Consider the following 25,898-nt stretch of genomic DNA (forward strand, 5'->3'; position numbering starts at 1 on the left):
GACTTCTTGGGGCACCCTGACAGCCAAGGTGCCGACCCATGGGGATGAGGAGGGACAGAGATTTTCTTCAAAATTTTGGAGCCAAGAAGACACTCTCTCCACAGCTGGTGTATCTATATCCAGACAATACATCACTGTCAAGCTGTTAGAATATGACAGTGGGGCACTTTGAATCACCTTCCTCCACATGGCCCGTGTGCACATGACATCCTCTGGATCTTTGAAGACTTCATTATTGTCTAGATCACTGTAGATGACTTTCAGCACCTCTAATTCTCTCAGGTACAGGATGCCTTCATCTGCGGTAGTCCACTTTCCTGGGTAGTTCACAAGATCTTCCTTGAATGAATATCTTGCCCTCACACTGGAGAGGAGCCATCTCCAGAGACTGCAAATTGCTGCCTCTTTTCCAATTCCTCTCTCAATTTCCCTGTTTCTAGCAAGAGTTCCTAGCTGTTGGGCTTCCTTACCTTCCAATTGCTGACTGTTGTCCCTGTTATCCCAGCATCGGAGCAGCCAGGCAGAAATTCACTCACCTGGCTGGTGGCTGTAATCTTTCCACGTCTCGAAGTTCTTTCAAGGTCAGGGACTGTGTAGTTTCCACTTCCTGTCTGAATTCTCTCACTCCTTCCTCCAATTTATTTGCTGAAGGACCAGCTTCTTGATCAAAACCTTCCTCTTCTTCCTCCTCCCTTACTAATCGATTATATGGAACCATTGACCTCCTTGTCCATTGTTTCTTTTTCACTACTGGGGCAATTACTGTTGTTGTTGTTGTTTGGGTCCCTACCTCAACCATGGTGTCCTCAGATGCAGTTTGGGTCCCTATCTCTACTATCATGTCCTCAGATGTAGTTTGCACCCTGGTCTCGGTCAAGGTATTCTCAGAGGTGGTTTGGGTCCCTGCCTTAACCACAGTCCTCTGATAGTACTGAACTGTGGCTCAGTAGGCACAGGCCAAGCCCCAGTACAGTGTTAGAAGCTGCTGGTTTTCATTGGGGTAGGCAAGGCACCCTTCTATGAGGTGGCACATCAGTTTGCCAGGGTTACTTTTACCTGTTTTAGGGTAAAGCCTTAGACTATGGGAGGTGATAACCACCCTAGGCACCTGCCCAAATCCTTCCACATACCCTACCACCCAGGGACTGTCCACCTCAGGGCACATTTCAGTATTGCCTCACCCAAAGGTTGTCTCCCCTTACACCAGGATGACACCAGATTCCACAAACCCCATAATATGCCAACAGTGTTAATTAGTATCTTTAAACAGCTCATGTAAGGGTGAACAAGGACCTCAGGAACCTGCATAATAAAATCACCCACATCGATCCCGGGTAGGAAGAGTGAGGTGTATTCCCTCATCCTCTCCACAAGATAGCTCCCCCAGGACAGTAAGGGCATCAATGCCAGGGCAATGCACATAGCCATTGTTTGTACTAACAAGTTCCTAAGCTCAGCAAAATAAAGAGAAAATGCAGCCATCAAACTCCATGACCCGCACAGAAGCTTGCCACTTAATAACTACTATAGCTATAGCATGCTTAATACAAAACTGCCATAGCCTTGTGCCCCATGTTGGCAACCAAAAAAGGACTGTAGTGGGTTGACCTGGCACACGCCAGGTGCCCACCAAGCTGCTCTATCACTCCCCCTCCTCAGCAGGACAGGGAGGGGAGAAAATAAGATGGAAAAGAACTTGCGGGTCAAGATAAAGACAGTTTAATAAAGCAAAAGCAAAGGCCACACAGGGAAGCAAAGGAAAACAAAAGATTTATTCTCTACTTCCCATCAGCAGATCATGTCCAGCCACTTCCTGGGAAGTAAGGCTTCAGTATGCATAGTGGTTGCTCCGGAAGACAAATGTCGTGATAACCAATGCCCCCACTTCCTCTTCCTTTATCTTAGCTTTTATTGCTGAGCATGATATTATCTGGTATGGAATATCCCTTTGGTCAGTTTGGGTCAGCAGTCCAGGCTATGTCCCCTCCCAAGATCTTACCTACCACCAGCCTACTGGCCATTGGGGGTGAGGGGGAAAATGTTGGAGAGACAGCCTTTATGCTGCATGAGCACTGCTCAGCAATAGCCAAAACATTGGTGTGTTTTCAACACTGTTCTAGCTACAAATACAAAGCACAGCACTATGAGGGCTCCTATGGGGAAAATTAACTCCATCTCAGCCAGACCCAATACAATCTGTCACAACAGGAACTTTTTAACCTTTTCTCCATCTAGTATTCTAAGAGGTCTAGCCTGGGCCAGGCCTTGTCCAGATGATGCCTGTCCTGGTTTGGACTAGGACAGACTTTTTCAGTTAAGTTTCTTTTAAGTGACTTTACTTTCTGAAGGTGACTACACATGCCTGTTGCCATGGAAACTAGGGGCCCTGTTGGGTCTCTTTGTTCCACAAAGGAAAGGACCATAAAAATGTCGCACCTGCAGGGAGGAGTGGACAGGACAGGTGACCCAAAACTGACCAATGGGGTATTCCATCCCACCCATGTGATACTCAGTTTAAAGCTGGGGAACCACGAGAGTCATGCTCTCTTTCCCTATGGCTGACATCCAGGGAGGACTCTGCCCGCACTTCTGCCTTCACTCCTGAACCTGGTTCCCGCCTGCTGCCGCATCTGGTTCGGGACTGCCCAGCGCCTGCCCTGCAGCATCAGCGGTGACGTGACCGTCATCGGGGGGAACTCAGTAGTGGTTTTGTATACAGTTCATTATTTATTATACTATTTTTCATTGTTATTGTTTATTAAACTGTTTTAACTTTCCAACCCATAAATCTCTCTCCCTTTTCTCTTTTCCCCTCTGGGGAAATAAAGGGTTAATAGAGAGCATCTGTCCCTTGCTTAACTGTCCGCCCAGTGTTAAACGGCAGCGACAGATCTATTGGCACCCAAAGTCAAAGAAATCAGCAGGTTGCAAGCTGGGTAAAAAAATGGATGGGTGGCCGGGTCCAAAGAGTTGTCGTGAATGGAGTTAAATCCAGTTGGCAGCCGGTCACAAGTGATGTTCCCCAGGGCTCAGTACTGGGGGGCCAGTTCTGTTCAATATCTTTATCAATGGTCTGAATGAGGGGATCGAGTGCACCCTCATCAAGTTCACAGACGACACCAAGTTCGTCGGGAGTGTTGATCTGCTTGAGGGTAGGAAGGCTCTGCAGAGGGATCTGGACAGGCTGAATCAATGGGCCAAGGCCAATTGTATGAGGTTCAACAAGGCCAAGTGTCGGGTCCTGCACTTGGGGCACAACAACCCCACGCACCGCTACAAGCTGGGGAAGAGTGGCTGGAAAGCTGCCTGGCGGAAAAGGACCTGGGGGTGTTGGTCGATGCCCGGCTGAATGTAAGCCAGCAGTGTGCCCAGGTGGCCAAGGCCAACAGCATCCTGGCTTGTGTCAGAAATAGTGTGGCCAGCAGGGCAAGGGAAGTGATCGTCGCTCTGTCCTCGGCACTGGTGAGGCCGCACCTCGAATCCTGTGTTCAGTTTTGGGCCCCTTATTACAAGAAAGACATTGAGGTGCTGGAGCGAATCCAGAGAAGGGCAACGAAGCTGGTGAAGGGTCTGGAGCACAAGTGTGATGAGGAGCGGCTGAAGGAACTGGGGTGTTTAGTCTGGAGAAAAGGAGGCTGAGGGGATGTCGCAGAACCTCACAAAATCGAGTCAAACTGAATAACAAACTAGAAACAGGATTTATTTTACAAAATGATAACAAAATCAAACTAAGTTTTACTCTAACCAAAACTGCTTGAGACTCCAGCAGACATTAACAATCCACAGGTTCAGAATGTTGGTTGGGAATTAATACTACACGACTGACTTAAGAATTCTTAAGGTTTTTGCAGCCGATAATCCAAAACGCACAATCACTCACCTAATAAAGGGAGGGCTCTCAACCTCGAGGAGTTTCCTTAGGCGGCGTCCTGACCTAAGGGGAGAGTCCCCGACTGCAGGCCCGCTGCTCTGAGGAGGACTGACTCAAAATGGCTCCCTTCTCCCTCTTCCTCATTGTGATTCCTGGAGCAACTTGCCAGTTGTTAGATAAGTATAGTTTTGTTTTGTCATTTATATTGACTTCTTTATTTCATTAAATCTGTTTAACTTCAACCTACAGGTCTCCCTCCTTTTCCCAATTCCCTTCCTCATTTGGGGAAGGGACACTGGGGGAGAGAAAAACTGCTATTGTTTAGCCCCGGGTGCGGGCTAAAGGAGGACAGTTTATTTGGTGCCCAACATAAATAGATCCCCTGGGAGAATCATAGACTTTTGGTTTAAGAGTCTTGGAGGGTTGAAGTTTTCACAGATTTGACTGGTTTCGGTACAAGCATTCATCATGTTGGTGGCGGTAGCAGGGCCACTGGGTGGCATTCTCTGGTGTTTGGTTTTACAGTCACTTTTGGGACGGCTAATCAAATGTGGGGTTTGGCCGTTGTTTGTTACTGGTTTTGTGCGGTTTGTCACTCCTGGGCATGGACTTAAAGGTATCAGTCTGCTATGTGGTTTGGCATTGGTTTATGGTATTATAAATTCTGTTGGAACTGGGACCGTTTCTGATTTCTATGGAATGGGAATGAGTGACCTGTATGGTCTTTTTCCCTTGAAGCGGATCTCACTGGCTTTTGAAAATTTTGAATACCCGTGGGATGTTTCGACCACCATGCTCGTATTGTCAGGCCTTTTGAGCAGTTCTTGCTCTCGCTTCAACATCGGTATAAGGGTGGATACATCACAGCTGCTGCTACCACTGTAACAGACACCGCAGCTGCCCCGGTCCCCACAACTGGAATCGCAGATACTCAGACCCTGCCAGTCCCTACAGCAGGCACCCCAGCTACCCCAGAGGCTATTCAGATTTCTGCACTGGGCACTGTGATTACTCAGCTCCAGGCAGCACTTGCTGTGATGACCCAGACCTTGGCAACAAGGGCTGTAGCTAATCAGCCCCCAGTGATGGGTGATGCAGCTGACCTAGGGACTCAACCAGTGCTGGTATCAGTCGCCCCTGTACAGAAGAGGAAAACCCCAAAAAGAGCAGGTCATGATGGGCTACCAGGGACATCACAGGAGGATGAGCCAGAGGTAACCACTTGATCCCTATCCCTGAGTGAGCTGTGAGATATACATAAAGATTACAGCCATCATGAAGGCGAGCAGCTTGTTACTTGGCTGCTCTGCTGCTGGGATAACAGAGCCGATGGTCTCAACTTAGATAGTAGCAAAGCCAAGCAGCTGGGACCGATGGCTAGAGAGGTGGGTATTGATAGGGGTCTTGCAAGTGGTGCACAGCCCCTCGCTCTCCGGCGGTGACTCCTGCAAAGCGTAAGGAGCAGGTATCCCTTTAGGGATGATGTCATATACCACCCAGGCAAGTGGACAACCATTTAGAGAGAAGTTAAGAATCTGAGGGAAATAGCTGTGCGGGAGCTGATTTTTGAGGACCTGGATGACCCACGGACACCAGTAGATCCAGATGAACTCGAAGTTACCGGATCCATGTGGCACAAGTGGGTACTGAGTGTGCCACAGTCATATGTCAACACATATGGCAACTCATTAGCGTTATTTAGCTGGGCGGATGCCGATGCACCAACAGTGGGTGACATAGATAATTGTATGTGGCAACATGCAGACAGTCTCGTTTCCTCCACCCGGGCCAGAGTCTCTGCTGTGGAAAAAACGTCTGACAAATACACAGAAATTCTTGGTGAGGTGTTGGAAAAATTGTCCCAGATGGAGGACAGACCCTGCTCCCCACCTGCACCGAAGAATGTCTCAGCCCTCAGGAGACAGCGTCCCCCTGCAAGACCTACTTGGGAGAGACGGTACACATCACGAGGCACCCTGTGGTTTTTCCTGCACAACCATGGAGAAGACATGAGGAAATGGGATGGAAAACCTACCTCGGCTTTACTGACACGTGTACATGAGTTACAAGGTGAACCGATTAGGAATGGGGCTTCTTCCAGGAAATATGTTGCTTCAGTTTCCAATGGGAAGCTCTCCAGACAGCGTAGATGGGCTTCAGATCCCTATTTACCAGATGTGAGTAATGGGGATCAAATCTATGTGAGCCGCTTGAACCGAGATGTCGATAATGAACGCTATGTTCAGGATTAGAGGGGCCCTGCCTCCAGCCAGGTGGAGGAGAGGGACAACTGTGTTTTTTGGACTGCGTAGGTTCGATGGCCTGGCACATCAGAGATACAGCAGTATAGGGCTTTAGTGGACACTGGTGCACAATGCACCATAATACCGTCGAACTATAAAGGGACTGAATCGATTTCTATCTCTGGCGTGACAGGGGGCTCCCAAGAGCTGTCTGTACTGGAAGCTGAAGCGAGTCTAACTGGGACTGAGTGGCAGATGCACCCTATTGTGACCGGCCCAGATGCCCCATGCACTCTTGGCATAGATTACCTGAGAAGAGGGTATTTCAAGGACCCGAGGGGGTACCAGTGGGCGTTTGGTGTAGCGTCTGTGGAAATGGAAGAAATTAGACAGCTGTCTCCCCTGCCCGGTCTATCAGAGGACCCTTCTATTGTGGGGCTGCTGAGGGTCGAGGAGCAAAAGGTGCCCATTTCTACTAGAATGGTCCACCGATGGCAATATCGGTCTAACAGAGACTCACTGATCCCCATCCATGATCTGATCAGTCAACTGGAGAACCAAGGTGTGATCAGCAAAACGTGCTCCCCCTTCAACAGTCCCATATGGCCAGTGTGAAAGTCCAGTGGGGAATGGAGACTAACTGTGGACTATCGTGGCCTGAATGAAGTAACACCACTGCTGAGTGCTGCTGTACCGGACATGTTAGAACTCCATTACGAACTGGAGCCAAAGGCAGCCAAGTGGTATGCCACGATTGACATCGCAAATGTGTTTTTCCCCATTCCTTTGTCAGTGGAGTGTAGGCAACAGTTTGCCTTCACCTGGAGGGGCATCCAGTTACACGTGGAATCGACTGCCCCAGGGGTGGAAACATAGCCCCACCATTTGCCATGGACTGGTCCAGACCGCACTGGAGAAGGGTGGAGCTCCGAAACACCTGTAGTACATTGATGACATCATTGTATGGGGTGATACAGCAGGAGAAGTTTTTGAGAAAGGGGAAAAAGTAATTCAAATCCTTCTAGAAGCTGGTTTTGCCATCAAATGCAGTAAGGTCAAGGGACCTGCAAAAGAGATCCAGTTTTTAGGGTTCAAGTGGCAGGATGGACGCTGTCAGATCCCAATGGATGTGATCAACAAAATAACAGCCATGTCTCTGCCAACTAACAAAAGGGAGACACAAGCTTTCCTAGGCGTAGTAGACTTCTGGAGGATGCACATTCCCCATTACAGTCAGATTGTGAGCCCTCTCTATGAAGTGACTTGACAGAAGAATGACTTTAAATGGGGCCCTGAGCAACAACAGGCTTTTGAGCAAATTAAACAAGAGATAGTCCATGCAGTGGCCCTTGGGCCAGTCTGGATGGGACCAGAAGTAAAGAACGTCCTCTATACCGCAGCTGGGGAGAACGGTCCTACCTGGAGCCTCTGGCAAAAGGCACCGGGGGAGACTTGAGGTTGACCCCTGGGGTTTTGGAGCTGGGGATACAGAGGATCAGAGGACCATTATACTCCAACAGAAAAAGAGATACTGGCAGCCTATGAAGGGGTTTGAGCTGCCTCAGAAGTAATTGGCACTGAGGCACAGCTCCTCCTGGCACCCCGATTGCCAGTGTTGAACTGGATGTTTAAAGGGCAGACCCTCTCTACACATCATGCAACTGTTGCCACGTGGAGTAAGTGGGTTGCATTGATTACTCAGTGGGCCCGCATAGGGAACGTTAATCGCCCAGGAATTCTGGAAGTAATCATGGACTGGCCGGAAGGCAAAGATTTTTGGAATGTCGCCAGAGGAGGAGGTCATGCGCGCTGAAGAGGCCCCACCATACAATAGACTATCAGAGAATGAGAAGCATCGTGCCTTGTTCACTGATGGATCTTGCCGCAATGTAGGCAAACAGCAAAGGTGGAAAGCTGCTGTGTGGAGTCCTATGTGACGAGTGGCAGTAGCAGCTGAGGGAGAAGATGAGTGGACTCAGTTTGCACAAGTAAAAGCCATCCAGCTGGCTCTAGATATTGCTGAGTGAGAAAAATGGCCAGTACTCTACCTGTATACTGACTCGTGGATGGTAGCAAATGCCCTGTGGGGATGGCTGAAGCACTGGAAGAAAAACAACTGGCAGCGCAGAGGCAAACCCATCTGGGCAGCCGAATTATGGCAGGATATTGCTACCCGATTAGAGAAGCTGTTTGTGAAGGTACGTCACGTAGATGCCCACGTACCAAAGAGCAGAGCCACTGAGGAACAGTAAAACCACCAGCAGGTGGATCAAGCTGCTAAGATTCAAGTGTCTCAAGTAGACCTGGACTGGCAGCATAAAGGTGAACTATTTTTGGCTCGATGGGCCCATAATACATCAGGCCATCAAGGCAGAGATGCCACATACAGATGGGCCCGTGACCGAGGGGTGGATTTGACCATGGACACCATCGCACAGGTCATCCACGAATGTGAAACGTGCTGCAATTAAACAAGCCAAACGGCTGAAACCCCTGTGGTATGGAGGACGATGGCTGAAATATAAGTATGGAGAGGCCTGGCAGATTGATTACATCTCGCTTCCACAAACCCCCCAAGGCAAGCGCTATGTGCTCACGATGGTGGAAGCAAGTACCGGCTGGTTGGAAACATACCCCGTGCCTCACGCCACTGCCCGTAACACCATTATGGGCCTTGAAAAGCAGATTTTGTGGCCACATGGCACTGCGGAAAGAATCGAGTCAGACAAGGGGACTCATTTCCGCAATAGCCTCATAGACACCTGGGCTAAAGAGCATGGTATTGAGTGGATATATCGCATCCCCTACCATGCACCAGCCGCCAGGAAAGTGGAACGATGTAATGGGCTGTTGAAGACAACACTGAAAGCAATGGGTGATGGGACATTCAGACACTGGGATGAACACTTAGCAAAGGCCACCTGGTTAGTTAATACCAGGGGATCTGTCAACCGGGCTGGTCCTGCTCAATCTGAGCTGTTGTGCACCGTAGAGGGGGATAAAGTCCCTGTGGTTCATAGAATCATAGAATGTTAGGGGTTGGAAGGGACCTCTGGAGATCATGGAGTCCAACCCCCCTGCCAGAGCAGGACCAATCTAGGGCAGGTTACACAGGAACGCATTCAGATGGGTCTGGAAAGTCTCCAGAGAAGGAGACTCCACAACTTCTCTGGGGAGCCTGTTCCAGTGCTCTGTAACCCTTACGGTAAAGAAGTTCTTCCTCATGTTGAGGTTGAACTTCCTGTGCTCTAGATTGCATCCATTGCCCCTTGTCCTATCGCAGGGCACAAGTGAAAAGAGGTTGCCCCTTTCCTCTTGACACCCAGCCCTCATCTATTTATACCCATTAATCAGATCCCCTCTCAGTCTTGTCTTCTCCACACTAAAAAGCCACAGGTCTCTCAACCTTTCCTCATCAGGCAGGTGTTCCAGTCCCTTCATCATCCTCGTAGCCCTCCGTTGGACTCTCTCCAGTAGATCTCTGTCCCTCTTGAACTGGGGAGCCCAGAACTGAACACAATACTCCAGGTGAGGTCTCACCAGGGTAGAGTAGAGGGGGGGGAGGACCTCCCTCAATCTGCTGGACACACTCTTCTTAATGCACCCCAGGATACCATTGGCCTTCTTGGCCACAAGAAGGCCCATTGCTGTCCCATGGATAACTTGTTGTCCACCAGGACTCCAAGGTCCTTCTCCAAGGAGCTGCTCTCTAGCAGATCGCCTCCTAACCTGTACTGGTGCATTTTATTACTCCTTCCCATGTGCAGGACTCTGCACTTATTCTTGTTGAACCTCATTAGGTTCCTCTTTGCCCAGCTCTCCAGTCTGTCCAACTCATGCTGAATGGCCGCACAGCCTTCAGGTGTATCAGCCAAACCTCCCAGCTTCATATTATCAGCAAACTTGCTGAGAAGACACTCTGTCCCTTCATCAAGGTCGTTGATGAAGATGTTGAACAGGACTGGACCCAGCACTGATCCTTGGGGGACTCCACTAGTTACAGGTCTCCAGCTGGACTTGGCACCATTGATTACCACTCTTTGGGCTCTATTGTGTAGCCAGTTCTTAATCCATCTCACTGTCTGTTCTTCTACCTCACACTTCCTGAGCTTGCTCACGAGGATGTCATGGGAAACTGTGTCAAACGCCTTGCTAAGGTCAAGGTAGACTACATCCACTGGTCTCCCTGCATCTACCTATTCAGTCATGACATCATAGAATGCTATCAGGTTAGTCAAGCATGATTTCCCCTTGGTAAATCCATGCTGACTACTCCTGATAACCTTCTTCTCTTCCATGTGCTTAGAGGTGACCTCCAGAATGAGCCGCTCCATCATTTTTCCAGGGATGGAGGTGAGGCTGACTGGTCTGTAATTTGCTGGATCTTCCTTCTTGCCTTTTTTGAAGACTGGAGTGATGTTGGCTTTCCTCCAGTCCTCAGGCACCTCTCCTGTTTGCCACGATCTTGCGAAAATGATGGAGAGTGGTAGAGCGACAACATCAGCCAGTTCTCTCAACACTCTTGGGTGCATCTCATCAGGGCCCATGGACTTGTGTGTATTCAATTTCCATAACTGATCACTAACCCAGTCTTCACTGACTAGTGGAGAGTCTTCCCTCCTCCAGGCTTCCTCTCCTACATCTAGGGTCTGGAGATCACAAGGGCTGGTCTTAGGATTAAAGACCGAAGCAAAGAAGGTATTCAGCAACTCTGCCTTCTCTGCATCCTCGGTTATCAGGGCTGCCGCCTCATTCAGCAGAGGGCCCACACTTTCCCTGTTCTTCCTTTTGCTACTGAAATATTTGAAGCAGCCCTTTTTGTTCTCTTTTACTTCCTTTGCCAGTTTTAGTTCTTAAGAGGGCTTTGGCCTTTCTTGTTGCCTTCCTACACGTCCTGACAACTTCCCTATAGTTCTCCCAAGTGACAAGACCCTTCTTCCACGAACTGTAAATTTCTTTCTTCCGCAAGATTTCCTTCAGAAGCTCCTTGCTCATCCATGCAGGTCTCTTAGCACATCTACCTGATATTTTACTCAAGGGAACGCACCTATCTTGGGCTTGGAGGAAGTGGTATTTAAAAATTGACCAACTTTCTTGGGCTCCTTTGCCCTCCAGAGTCTTAGCCCATGGGATTCCTGCAAGTAGATCTTTGAAGAGTACAAAGTTGGCCCTGCGGAAGTCCAGGGTTGTAATCCTACTTATTGTCCTACTTCTACCTTGTAAAATACTAAACTCCACCATGTCGTGATCACTGTCGCCAAGGCTGTTCCCAACCTTAATGTCCCCAACTAGTCCTTCTTTATTCGTTAATACAAGGTCCAGCAGTGCACCTCTTCTCGTTGGTTCCTCCACTACCTGCATTAAGAAGTTATCATCAATGTACTGCAAGAGCCTTTTTGACTGAACACGTCTAGCTGTGTGGGCTTCCCAACAAATATCAGGGTGATTAAAGTCACCCATGAGTACCAAGGAGTGTGTTCTAGAGGCTACCTCCAGTTTTCTGTAGAAGGCCTCATCAACATCATCTTCTTGGTTTGGTGGTCTATAGTAGACCCCCCACAACAGTTTCACTCCCCTTTGCATGTCCCTTAATTCTTACCCACAAGCTTTCAACCTGTTCTACCTCCCCCCCCGGATAGAACTCAATACATTTCAGTTGCTCTCGCACATATAGAGCAACACCACCGCCTCGCCTTGTTGGTTTGTCTTTCCTAAATAGTACATAGCCATCCATGAAAACATTCCAGTCATGGGAGCTGTCCCACCATGTTTCAGTGATCGCAACTATATCATAGTCATGCAATCTAAGGCAGATCTCCAACTCCTCCTGTTTATTTCCCATACTCCGTGCATTGGTATATAAGCACTTCAGAGAGGGAGTTAAGCCACCAGTTTTCACTCTTGCTATCTGACCATTCCTGGCCACTTCCGTGGTTACTAACTTATTAGTGAGCCCTGTGTTATTATTGCCCCATGTACCACCATCATCCACCTCGAGTAGGACAATAGTCTGAAGGCTGTCCTTAGGCTCATCTCTAGTGAACCTGGTTTTATCCCCTTCCCCCTTCGAGCCTAGTTTAAAGCCCTTTCAACGAGCCCCGCCAACTCCTGTGCAAGGATCCTTTTTCCCCTTTGAGACAAATGTACTCCATCTGTCGCCAGCAGACCAGGTGCCATATAAACTTCCCCATGATCAAAGAACCCAAAATTCCGACAGTGGCACCAGTCTCTGAGCCATGTGTTAATCAGGTGTTTCTCATGCGAGAAATATGTTGGGGAAAACAGTTTGGATTAGTCCTGCCTCGAGCAAAGGCAAACCTGTGGGTGGAATTGCTTTTACTCAAGGACCTGGGTGCTCCTGGTGGATGATGCAGGAGGATGGGGAAGTTAAATGTGTACCGCAAGGAGATTTAATTCTGGGCGAGAATAGCCAATAACTGTCTGATGCTAAGTGTCATTTATTATAGTAAGAATCACCCCAGACTCTGAACACGGGCTGCAGCAGATACATGCACTGCAAGATCAAGATGCAATACACCATCCTGCTGTGCCCAACTTCACCAGTCCATAACACCATATGGAGGCCTGGTCCCGAGCTCCTGAGTGGATCCCACACCAACGTTTTTTCCTGCCCTGAGAAATATTCTGAGAAATGGAACCCACGGATTTAGACTGAATTGATTCAATGGACTTCTTGGAGAGATGGCCCGTGGACTGGAGAGAATATCTGTGTGTATATGTGGATGTGCATTTATGTTGAGGGATGGGGAAAATAGTAGTGACTTGCTGAAAATGATATAGAATAAGGGGTGGAATCCTGTCCTGGTTTCATTGGGATTTGGTTTCAGTTTGTGGCCAGCCATGGTGATCAGGGCCCTCAGCAGTTAAATCCAGGGCAGCTGACCCAGGCTGGCCCACAGGTGGATTCTATAGCATTGACATCAAGTTCACTATAAAAGGGAGGGCTTGGTGGGAAGAGGTGGGGCTCTTCTCTCTCTTTTTTTTTTTTTTTTTTTTTTTTTTTTTTTTTTTTTTTTTTTGGTGATTCCTGGAGCAACTTGCCAGTTGTTAGATAAGTATAGTTTTCTGTTGTCATTTATATTGATTTTTTTCATTTCATTAAATCTGTTCAACTTCAACCTACAGGTCTCCCTCCTTTTCCCAGTTCCCTTCCTCATTTGGGGAAGGGACATTGGGTGATAGAAAAACTGCTTATTGTTCAGCCCTGGGTACAGGCTAAATGTGGACAAGACCCCCATTGGCTGTGGACCCTGAGCCTTTTGGCCGAAGTGCGTAGGTGGTGTTTGCCACCACGTGGGGGGTGACAAGAGCTGTGGCACAGAGTTTTTTGCGGGCTTTTGCCAGGTCCTTGTTGGGTCTTTGTTAGGGCAGGTGCATCTGCCACACAATCTACCCTGTGACCACAGTCAGAATTTGACTTGTTTCCTTGGAGTGGTGGTGCATTCACCTCTTGCCTCCAAAGTTAAAAGGCAGCGCAGTCTTGGTGAGTTTTAATGCTCACTGTGGATCATCAGCTTCAGTTCTTCTACGGTTGTACTGGGATATCAATTGCATGAACTGGTTCTAAGGGGGTATACTTCACAACCAACACAGATCTTACTATTGTGCACTTAATGCAACTTATCATAATGCAAATTGCAACTATCATAACTACAACCGTTATCAAAGATTGAAGGAGGCTGGTTAGCCACCCAGAAAGAGAAAATCCAAACACGTCAAAAACTTTTCCCAACCAGTTCATCCCTAGTCTAGTGACGATTGCTTCAGAATCTCTGGCTACTTTCCTCATTTTGTTGATTTGGTCTTGAAGTGGCACTGAATCGTTCGGGATAGGGACACAACACTCATCCATTGACAGATTCAGAACTCCACATACGCCTTTGTCCTTTAATAACATCAGGTCTAATACAGCTTGATTTTGAATGGTCATCTTACTGGTATGTTGTAATTGATCGTTTAAAAGCTTCAGACTATCAGATGTAGCATTGGCTAAAGCCGATAGTTGTAGGCCTAGTTTCAAAATGGTTTGCTGGTTTCGTACTGGGGCAATTCCTACTCCAAATAATGATTCCATCCACCACCCAATTCGTGTTGGGGCTTCTTGCCATCCCTTCCATAAATCTCTCTGTCTATGATCCCACCACTTATGTGGCATGGAACCTTCCCGGTAAATGGGGCAAAGGGAGAGCACAGCCAGTGTACAGACTAGACTAGCCCAGCCCAGGGATAGTTGGATATAATTGGGAATATAGGTGGCCATCAGAGGATGCCCATACTAAGTTGGGGGTTGCATGGACGGTGAATGTCCGGCATTGTTGGGGTCCATGCGAGGAACAGACTACAGCACACCAATATGATGCTCTAATAGTCCACTTTATTTTGGTTAACACACTCTTTTATAACATACATACTTTTCTTATCTCTCGGTCATGCCTTAAGCTATTGGCTGCAAGCACTGTGCACACTCCGTCTGCGCGCCACTTCTACTGTTCTAATTGGATACTTGCTATGAGCCTAAGCAAGCCACATCCTTATGCTTTCTTGCTGACTCATGCTCTTACATAACAGTGTACTCGTATGTTCTCTCTATAGTCCTTCCACGATCCAGGCCCCAACACGGCATGAACCTGGTATGGTAGTAGGAGGAGGACAATAGCTTTTCTTACTACAATCTAAAGCAGAGGGTTGTGAGTAGCTGGTATTACTGCACAAACAGCCCTGCATCAGAGCTTTCTTAACAGGAGGGTATAGCCATAGTAATGGCATCTTACTGATGTTTTTGCATCCAATTTCTACTTGGCAGTTCCAGAGAGGAGATTTCCTCGCTGGAGGTATCTTATCCTTTTCCCCATACCAACTAGGTTCATAGGTATGTCTAGCCCACGTGCAGTTGAGAGGCCAGTCAAACGAGTTTTGATTACATGCACTAGGACATTAATTGTTATCTCTTTCAGGGTGTTTAATGCACCATGAGGCATTTAATGGTTTTGTATATTGTAGAGAATGATCATCAGTGCTCCATCGAGTATTATATTCGGTAGCTCCCCATGGGATGTAGGCGCATGGTATAGTGCCATTCACACTCCACCCCGTGGCCTCACTAGTGGGTTGGAGGATATAATTGCATATTGCATCCCATACTGAGCTCGCATTTACCGCACTCGATGACCAACTATAGACAATAGCGGTATAACCTCTGTCCTCAGCCCTTTTGAGATACCAGCTATAATTGTTATATTGTTCCCATGTGAGCTCAAGAGCGAGCGATATGTTAATGTCTTGCACAAAAATTGGTAAGAGGTCTTCTGCTGACTTGGGGGTAGGTAGACAAATTGTTATGGAGGTTAGATTCATCATTCGAGCGAATCCCACCATCATTTTCGCTACCATGTTGTCGTCCAGGCCTGTGTTGTCTGCATTGGTCGGTGTCACTACTGTCAGCATGAGCATCAAGGTGGTCCACATTTCCATTGTCCTGTAAGAAAACACAAAGCTGGGCCTCGGTTCCTTGGAACTGGGCTTCAGGGTTAGAAGTCCGGGATTATCCACAAGGCACTGATATGATGGGTCTTTCCGTTTCCATCTAGGGCCTCCCAGGCATATAAGCCTCTTGGTTTTGCTAAGGTCATGGGTACAATGCCAATAGAATGTAGTTTCACCATGACAGGTTGACCTACACATGTCCTCAATGGGAACTGGCCCTTCTGATTGTCAGGTATGAGGGTGTCGCCCATCAGTGGTCCTGTAGGACAAAACGCTCGAATCTTTGGGCTTCCACAACTTCCCCAGCGGTTATTAACAATGAAGACTGCTTGTGGCAATCGTATGTCCCAGTTGTGGTGCGAGACATTGGCATGTCAAAACCATTGGTTTAATTTAATCAAACCATTGGTTCGCTCAACTATACCGTTAGCCTGGGGATAATATGGTGTGTGGAACACCCATTTGATACCTTCTCCCCGTGTCCAGTCTTGTACCACTGTGGCTGTAAAATGTGACCCATTGTCACTCTGAACACATTCAGGAATAGGTAAAATACCAAACTGTTCTTGCAGTGCTCGAACCGTCTGATCTCCTGTGGCTGTGCCAACAGCTGTGGCCATAGTCAGTCCCGATACCACCTCTACTCCTATCAAAATATACCTCTTCCCATGGGATGGCCTCAAGGGTCCAACATAATCAGTCTTCCAGGTGCTCCAAAGAGCTTTGCCTTGTTTGATATTTTGGGCAGGAGCTTGGTTTGGGTGGTCAACCTTGAGCCTTATTTGGCATTGTGGACAGGCCGTAAGAATTGCTTCACATATCTTCATAGACACTGGCCATCCCTGAGACTGACATTCATAATAGAGGTTTGTCTTCCCTGAGTGGCCTTGCTTAATGTGCAGCCATTCAGCCAACTTTCTCAAATCCTCCCTTTCGCTATCAACTACCTTGATTTGGGCTAAATGATCTACCTGTTTGTTCCATTTCCCAGCAGGGGTCCCATTCCTTGCATGGCTTTTTACCCATCCCACCTGTAGGGGTCGAGATCTGAGGAGAAGGAACACGCCTCCACACAATCCAATGTGAATCAAAGTGAAGACACTTTATTAAGCATAAGCTGTCCCTTTTATACATTTTGTACTTTCCCTGGCTGTAAGCATGTGCATTGCTATTCGTTAATATTACTAAACATACTCTTCTTTGATGTGTTGATTGGTCACTGCTCTGCCACTGGTCCTTCCTTAATTGGCTCCATCAGTTCTTGTTTCTTCTCCTCCGTGTTCGGCTCCCACCGGCTACTCCCTCAATTCTTGTTTGCTCAGCTACTGTTTTTCCTCATCTCTCGAAGGTCAGCTTGTTGACACTAGCTACATGAATCTTCTCACGCAGCTAGGCCTTCACTCCATACTCTCATACTTCTGGCTCATTACATGACCATTCTGCTCCAAAAACCCCTCTACAATTCCCCCTTTCTTTTCTTGAGCCAGAAAGGCCGTGTTTATTGTCCGCTGCAGGGCCCTTTGCAAGCAGGAGAATAAACACGGTAATACAAGGATGATAATACAAATCACAAACAATCCCATCAATAGCATTTTAATCAATCTGACCAGCCACCCTCCAATTCCCAAATTACCCAACCAGTCATCCAGGAACCCATGCTGTTCCCGTATTTTCTGTGTGGCATCCATGAGCTCTTTGATCTGCTTATGAATTGACCTGGAATGATCGTTCAGATCCATGCAACACATCCCATCAAACTCCTGACATCCGTGACCGTGCACTAATAATAAAAAATCTATAGCAGCTCTATTTTGTAAGGTAGCATGTCGGATACTATCTACATCATTGGCTAATGTTCCTAAAATTCTAGAAGTTTGATCAGCTCTTTTTGCAACCCAGCAAGCTAAATTTCGCAATTGTGTTAGTCCTTGTGCAGCAGCAACACCCAGTGCAAAAATAGAAGAAAGAACTACTTTGGTCCTAGACCATAGTTCTACCTCATCTTTACATTCTTTCCCTAAGGTAGTGACACTTCTTTTAATCTTGTGTAGGTTAGTGTGGTTTAATATGACCTTTCGTGTAGGCATTAGTAAGCTTAATTTACCTATGGTACACGGACCTCCCAGTTTTTGTTGTTCTGATAAATGTTTGATCCCTCTGTGTAATTGAAAAACACACAGGATTCTGCCTCTAAAGTTCCTAGGATGTCAAGTTCTTGGGGCTCTAAGGGACTGACAGGCAAGCTATCGTCCCATAAATCCCAATGTTCGCCACATTTCATTGCATTCTCACAGAGGCTCTGTTTCAGCACATTCAACCCTGCCACTATCTCCTTACTTTCAGATCTGTTTAAGGGGACCCCCACTAGAAACGTATGAAAGGGTTGTTCAGGCTGAGCTAAGGAGGCACAAAACTGCGTCTGGTTCAAGCTCCGCATCAGAGTCACCCAAACTTTGTGACTCCCCTTCCACGGTGTCGGTGGAAGGACTATCGGTTGATGACCTTTTGTCAGGTCCAGGATCCAAAGCAGGCTTAACACAGAAAAAACAACCCCTTGCTTCATCATGACTGCGCCTTTTGCTCCCTTTTCTATACCTCCCACGCAAACCTTTTTTCACACTTCCCGCAGTCAGGGCACTGGATCTCTCGAGAGGTCAGTGTTCCGAGGCAGATCCTGAGTTGGCTCCTGTAGTTCAGGTTGTTTTTGTAGCCACGGCTTCACCCACTTAGCTGGTACCCATTTGGCTCCTGTATCTGTAACGACACATGCATACCCTTGACCCAACGTTATTAATTTCATTGGACCTTCCCACACACCAGTCACCCCATTTTTTACCATCACTTTGGCTTGTTCCTGTTCTTTCTGAAAAGCCTCCATACCTCCCTTTAACCCTGCACCATGTTTTACCGCTGGAGGTACAGAGTAGTCCTGTGGCAAGCGTAAAAAGTTTAGTACATAAAGCGCTTTACACAACCTGTCATGAGGAGATAGCCCTGGCTCTCCCCCTTTTTGTTTTTGTAAAAGGTGTTTCAGAGTTTGATTCATGCGCTCCACAATAGCTTGTCCCGTTGGTGAATGTGGGACACCTGTTACATGTGTTATACCCCACAGTTGGAAAAAGTCCTGTGTGGCACGTGCCACATAGCCTGGGCCATTGTCCGTTTTAATCGTCTGTGGAATGCCCAGGGCTGCAATAGCAGAACGCCTGTGTCGTTGAACGTGTTTGCTGGATTCGCCTGTTTGTGCTGTAGCCCAGGTAGCAAGGGAGAAACAGTCAACGCTCACATGGACATATTTCAGCCGTCCAAATCTGGGAATGTGTGTTACATCCATTTGCCATATCTCCAACGGTCCAGTACCGCGGGGGTTGACACCAGGTGCTAAACCACCCCCAAGATGTTGACAGTCTGGACAGGACTGGACTATCCCACGTGCATCTGCACTGCGTAGCCCAAACTGACGTCGCAATACCTTAGCAGATTGATGGAAAAAGGCATGGGATCGTTGTGCTTGAGCGAAGCGATCAATTGAAGGCGCAGCCCAGGCAGGTGCGACAAGTTTGTCTGCCCGAGCATTGCCTTCAGCTAAGCCTTCCAGGAGTCCTGTGTGACTACGGATATGTGTGATGAAATATGGATGCAGTCGCTCTGTCAGCAAAAGCCATAATTCATGAAAAAGTTGGTATAGTTGTTCATTAGCTATCTCTTTGAGCAGAGCACGCTCCATCCTCTGGACAATCCCTACGACATATAAAGAGTCACATACCACATTAACAGGCGCTGTGTTCCATCGCCTGAAGACCTCCACCACAGCTCGCAATTCTAATTGTTGTGTAGACCCTTGAATGTCAGATAAAATTACATCATGCCACTTCCCATTGTCTAACCATGTTAGTGCTGCTTTTTGAGCTTTGCCTCCAGCATCTGTAAAAACGGTGACACCACTGACCGGACGTTCTGACCTTTTTGGTAATTCTTCCCATTGACCCAATTGCAGCACAGAGAAATATTTGTGAGGGGGTAGATGTACCTTCAACTCGCCCCTATAATCCAATAACGCAACTTGTAATGGTATGGAATTTTGTAATGCCCATTGTAGATACTCTGCAACCAGTGGAATAACCAAAAAAAGCAGGTTCGATGCCTGCTATCTCTACAACCCTCTGCCTTCCTTTCATTACAAGTTGTGCTATGGCCTCTACTTTCGTAGTGATGGTACGTTTTGGTTGCATAGACAAAAAGATCCATTCCAGCACATGTAGAGGATCCTTGTCACTCACCCACTGCATAATTAATGCCAGGGGGTGGCGATCGTGATTGATAACCAATACTCCAATACTGTAATCTGGGTCCCAACGGTGAGTGTATGCCATAGCTATTTTGGTACTCAGGTGTTTCAATGCCTGCTCAGCTTCCTGTGTCAATGTGCGGGGGGCATCTGCACCGCCTCCTCCCTTTAGCAATTGCATCAAAGGTGCCAATTCAGCATTGGTGAGACCACACAGGGTTCGCACCCAATTGAGGTCTCCCAACAGTTTTTGTACATCATTTAAAGTACTGATATTCACACGAATTTCTAGTTTTTGGGGTCTAACAGTTGTTTTGGTAATTTCCCACCCAAGGTACTTCCAATTTTCCTCCTGTTGTACCTTTTCTGGGGCTATTTGCAATCCACCTTTTGCTAGTTCAGTCTGCAGTGTATGAATCAATTGTTTTTTATCCAATTGTTTCCCTGCTATTAGAATGTCATCCATATAATGGTATATAATCAAATTTGGAAAATTCCTTCGCACAGGAGCAAGTGCCCAGGCCACATACATTTGACACATTGTCGGTGAATTTTTCATTCCCTGTGGTAACACAACCCAATGATAGCGTTTCATAGGTGCAGCTTTGTTCACTGATGGCACCGAAAAAGCAAATTTCTGATAGTCATCAGGGTGCAAAGGGATGGTGAAGAAACAATCTTTTAAGTCAATGATTAAAATGTCCCAATCTTTAGGGATCATATTGGGGGATGGGAGCCCTGGTTGTAGGGTTCCCATATCATCCATGACCTCATTGATTTTTCGAAGGTCATGTAACAAACGCCATTTGCCACTTTTTTTCGGAATAGTAAATATTGGGGTGTTCCATGGGCTTGTTGTGGGCTCAATATGACCTTTTTCCAGTTGCTCCTGTACCAAGCTTTCAAGGTGGGCAATTTTTTCTGTAGACAGCAGCCATTGATCAACCCAAACTGGGGTTTCTGTTTTCCAGGTTAGTTTTAGGATTGGTCGCCCTTCATCAATGGCCGCCTCTAAAAACCCTCACTGTTAGTTACCAAGCGTGCCCCTAATTGACTTAATGCATCTCTCCCCAGTAAACAAATGGGGACAGGCATCACATATGGTCTTACTGTACAGGTACTCCCATCCTGCAATTTGCAACAAATCACATTTGTACTGATTTTAGTGGTCTGTATTCCCCCGACCCCCAAAATGGGCGTAGGGGGGATCTCCAATGGCCACGAATGAGGCCACGCTGCTTGACTGATTATTGTAACGTCTGCTCCAGTATCAATCAGCATAATGACCACGCAAGTTTTCCCACCAGGTTCTTTTAGTGTTACCCGTTCTGTTGGTTTTGCCTTACTGATATCCATTGCCAGATAAATGTCAGCCTGGCCTGTTGATCCAAAACCCCCAGCCCCTCTTATCTGATTCCCAGCTGTGGGCACAGCTGATTTAAAGGGGACCAGTTGTCCAATTTTTTCTCCTTTGGGTATATGAATTGGTGGCAGGGGGGTCCATACCATAACAGATATGACCCCTGTAAAATCGGCATCGATTATACCGGGTAAAACGAAAAGACCTTTTCGGGTCGTAGAGGATCACCCGATAAGTAAGGCACTCAACCCGTGACCCAGTGGGCCTTTCATATCGGTGGGTATACATTGTACTTGCGGGTCTATCAGAGTCACCTCTACTGCTGTGGCAACGTCCACCCCAGCACTCCCTCTTGTGGCGGCGGCGACGCCATCCAGGCAGCCCGGGTGGAAGACCTGTTTTGTGTCATCGCGCTGGGTCTCCTCGCGCTCGCCCCCCCGTTTCCCAGCCGAGTTCCCTGCTTAGTGAATCTAGATCGGCATTCATCTGCACGGTGACCGTATTTCCGGCAGCGATTGCAGGTCCCTGCAAACTCGTGACTTTTTACTCGGCATTGAGCCTTAAGGTGTCCCGATTTGCCACAGTTGTAACATTTTGGTCCCTGATCGCCTCTCCCTGATCGTACTAGAGGTTTCACCGCAGCCGCAAAGGCTGACGCCATGTATCCTGCTGTTTCTTCCGTTGTTCCTACGCGCTCACACGCATCCATCATTTCTGCCAGGCTAGAATTTTTGGGTAATGTCTGTAAAATGCGCTTACAAGTAGGATTAGCATTGTCGACTGCCAACGACATTAGCAACGCCTCTCGAGCTACATCGGTCAGCGATGCCCTTTCCAATGCTTCACGCAATCTTTCTAAAAATGTCATATAAGGCTCAGATGGACCTTGCCTTATTTTTGTATAGGCAGGAATTACTTTCCCATCTTCTGGGAGGGTTTTAAAAGCCTCTCGGGCTAAGGTGGCAGTAAGTGCCAAGGCTTCTGGTCTAAGTCGTGCCTGTCGTTGTGGATCACTAAACTGCCCTTCTCCCACCAGTTGGTCAAATGTTATCCCTAAAAGAGGATCATTATCTCCCCTCCCCAGGTTTTCCACCGCTGCAGCCTGTGCTGCGTCATGCCACCTCGTCCGCCACAAGAGTTCCTGCATCGGGGTTAAAATCATCGCCATCAATTGCTTAAAATCAAAAGGTGTTAAAAGCGTAGACATAAAGATACTATTTATAAATGCTTGGGTATAAGGTGCATGCAACCCATTTTGTTGTACCGCTTTCCGTGCCTCCTTAACAATCTCCCACTGTAATCCTACCCAGCGCGGTGGTTCTCTCCGATTTCCCAAAATAACTGGGAAAGCTGTGGGCAGAATCTCCCCCTCCACTAGCGCATTCTGTATAACTCCTCGCCACCGTAATCGCGGATCGTCTCCTCCCCCGTCCCCCATGACAGAGTGCATACCAACATTCCCATCCATGTTTCTCATGCGGCTAGTCCCAGCCGCCTCAGCGCCCCCCCTGGCCCCCCTGGCCCCCCCGCGTAGGCGTTCCCTTTCTTCTTCTCTCCTCTGCTCCTCCTTATGTTGTCGCTCAGTTAAGGTCGTCTGTCTTTCCAGGTCTTGTAATTTTGCTAACAATTTTTCCGCCCAAGCCACCGGATCCTTAAATTTCCCTGGACCGCCGGCAGGCGATGGGGGAGACGACGGGGGCAGAGGGGGATATTCGTATTCGGCGCGATTTGCGAGATTGGCGGCTCGCGGAGACTTGAAGGGTGGGGGGGTGGGCTCGGGCTGATGCTCATCAACCTCCATTTCCTCCGGTTTAGGGGGCTCCCCTGTTGGTTTAGGGGGTATTTCAATTTTCTCCTGCTCTTCTGGTGGTGCGGAGGGGTTTGAAAAAAACGGTATTGGCGGCTGACCAAAAACACGAAGACCTCTCGCCCCAGGGTTAACCTCTGTTGGATGCAGAGCCGTAAAAGCCCCTGCTGCAACAGGCCTCTCTGCTTTCATTTCTTGAAGAGCAGTAAGAACAGCCCTCCATGCAGTTGCCAGTTCTATTGCCTCCTTTTCCCCACTGCTTATCGCGTCCCATAAACCCTTTCCAATATCTTCCCAAGTGTCCACCTTAAAAGCGCTCTGGGGGTCCGAAGGGAACCCATGCTCTCGACACCAAACTAACAGTCTCCGGAGCAAATGCTCATCATGTTTCACTCCTCTCTTAGAGAGGATATGTAGGAGAAGCCTTACTATCGCACTTTCTTCTTCAGAAATATTTTGGCCCATCTCCTTTTTCCCCCGGCTGCTCACCTCACTAAGTGTCCCGTTGCAACGTTCTTTTCTTTTCTTGCGAGTCGTCCTCCGTCTCGCCCCGGTCTTCAGACCTGCTGAGCCGTACTCCAGCCGGTGTACCTCCTTCTGGGCTATTCCCCGAACTTGCCGTCGATCAGCGTCTCATCAGGGTCACCATCTGAGGAGAAGGAACACGCCTCCACACAATGCAATGTGAATCAAAGTGAAGACGTTTATTAAGCATAAGCTGTCCCTTTTATACATTTTGTACTTTCCCTGGCTGTAAGCATGTGCATTGCTATTCGTTAATATTACTAAACATACTCTTCTTTGATGTGTTGATTGGTCACTGCTCTGCCACTGGTCCTTCCTTAATTGGCTCCATCAGTTCTTGTTTCTTCTCCTCCTGTGTTCGGTTCCCACCGGCTACTCCCTCAGTTCTTGTTTGCTCAGCTGCTGTTTTTCCTCATCTCTCCAAGGTCGGCTTGTTGACACTAGCTACATGAATCTTCTCACGCAGCTAGGCCTTCACTCCATACTCTCATACTTCTGGCTCATTACATGACCATTCTGCTCCAAAAACCCCTCTACAGAGATCTGCCTATTTCTAACAATCGTTGCCAGTCTCTAGCTCTCCAGACTTTTGTACGGCCCACTTCCCACTGATTGGATTCCCATCGGCACATCCACTCTGGGGCACCCTTATAGGTTGCATAGGAATCGGTATAAATGATGGTGGCACCATTCTCTGTGGCCAGCAGGAGAGCATGCAATTCTCCCACCTATGCACTACCTTCTCCCTCTTCTACAACTGTTTTCCCAGTACCAATTTCCAATGCTGCTGCTTTATATTGCCACTTTGATCCTATTCGGTGGGCAGATGCGTCGGTGAACCATACTCCTTGTGTATCTGAGCCTGCGAATAGTTCAGGCACCTCTTTGATCGGGGAAGGTTTGTAAGGTTGGCCTAACAAAACCGGATCTCGATTCACAGGTTGTTGGAACATAGAGACCTTAACCGGGCCCTCTTTCAAGTGCAGTAACTGACTAATTCCTTCCAGGTAGGCATACCACTTCCGTACTGGGGCCTTTTGGGCTATCCCCTCAGAATACCCCTTGAGAGATATCCCCTCAGAGACCCCCCGAGACCACCCAAGACCCCTTCCCCAATTTAGTACGCATGCACAAAGACAATTACATAATATATTAGCATATGCATACGTTTCTTGGAATAGGTGGGCTGTTCTTGGAATTATATGAATATTAATTTTTCTATAATGTATATAATGAGTGTGCTTTTGTCCCTAGGCGTGCATGCTAGGAGGAGAGATCCCCCATGCACCTAGTGCTGCAATAAACCAATGTCGGCGTTCTAAACTATAATTTGGTTTGGAGAGTTTTCTTGGTTACTATTTTTCGGTAACAGAATTTGGCGACCCAGATGGGACCAGCCCTCTGGAGTCTCGACAGACCAGAGGAATTGTGAGGACTCCAGCGCGCACCGGAGTATTTTCGGGGAAGCCTCCGATTCCCTGGTCGGGTGAGTTTCCGAGACAGCTAACAGCTATCTGGGAGATTAACGACATTGGTTGTGAGTATTGGTACCGGTATTTGAACTTGGCTGCTTACAAATAAGTCGTACCTGAATTAAGTGCGCGTTGTTAAGCTATTGGTATCGGTGTGCACAATTGCGATAATCCGTACGTTATTACGGGGATGCCCCGAGTCCGGATTTTGGTTGAGTATTGATTTTTGCATATTTATATATATTCATATATTCATTGCTGTTTAGTGAAACTGCTTTTGACTTTCGGCTTGCAAGTTTCTCTCTGTGTTCTCCATTCCTTCCCCTTCGGGGGAGGGAAGGGAGGAAAGGGGGGGGCGGTGACCGGCGTTTGCCGTTTACTGTCTGCCACCGGTTTAACAGCCAGTCCGGCTTTGAACTGTGACAGATTTATTTGTAATTGTGGTACTTGTATAACTTTGTTCGGGTATTCGTGTTAATTTTGAAACTTTGTAAAATGGGAAACAAACAGTCTACTGAAGGGGTGGGTTAGAGTCCCACTGAAAATGGTATAAGGGGGTTGAGTCCCCAGCATCTTGTTATTTTGTGTTAAGTCATTGGTTTTGTGTCTGTGTCTGTGTTAAGTCGTTGCTTTTGTGTCTCTGTGTTTTAACACTGCTTTTGTGTTCTGATATTATTTTGCAATGGGTAACAAACCCTTCGTGGAAGGGGGATTCTGAAAAATCTCCTCTAGGATGTATATTGAAACATTGGAAAAAGGTGTCGGGGGGGAGACTCTCTCACCCAGAGGCAGCTTGTAGAATATTGTAATCAGTGGTGGCCTTTGTAT

General features: G+C 47.6%; 1 long non-coding RNA gene across 1 annotated transcript; it reads right to left on the reverse strand.

Moving 5' to 3' along the window:
* Positions 1 to 16,743: 16,743 nt before the first annotated feature.
* Positions 16,744 to 23,939, reverse strand: LOC137677117 (uncharacterized). Its single transcript, XR_011050217.1, has 3 exons — positions 23,563 to 23,939; positions 18,227 to 18,372; positions 16,744 to 17,136 (listed from the first exon to the last, which is right to left on the reverse strand). It is a non-coding gene; the product is annotated as an uncharacterized lncRNA (long non-coding RNA).
* Between the last annotated feature and the right edge of the window lie 1,959 nt (positions 23,940 to 25,898).

Source organism: Nyctibius grandis (assembly GCF_013368605.1).
Source record: "Nyctibius grandis isolate bNycGra1 chromosome W unlocalized genomic scaffold, bNycGra1.pri SUPER_W_unloc_1, whole genome shotgun sequence".
Lineage (NCBI taxonomy): Eukaryota > Metazoa > Chordata > Aves > Nyctibiiformes > Nyctibiidae > Nyctibius > Nyctibius grandis.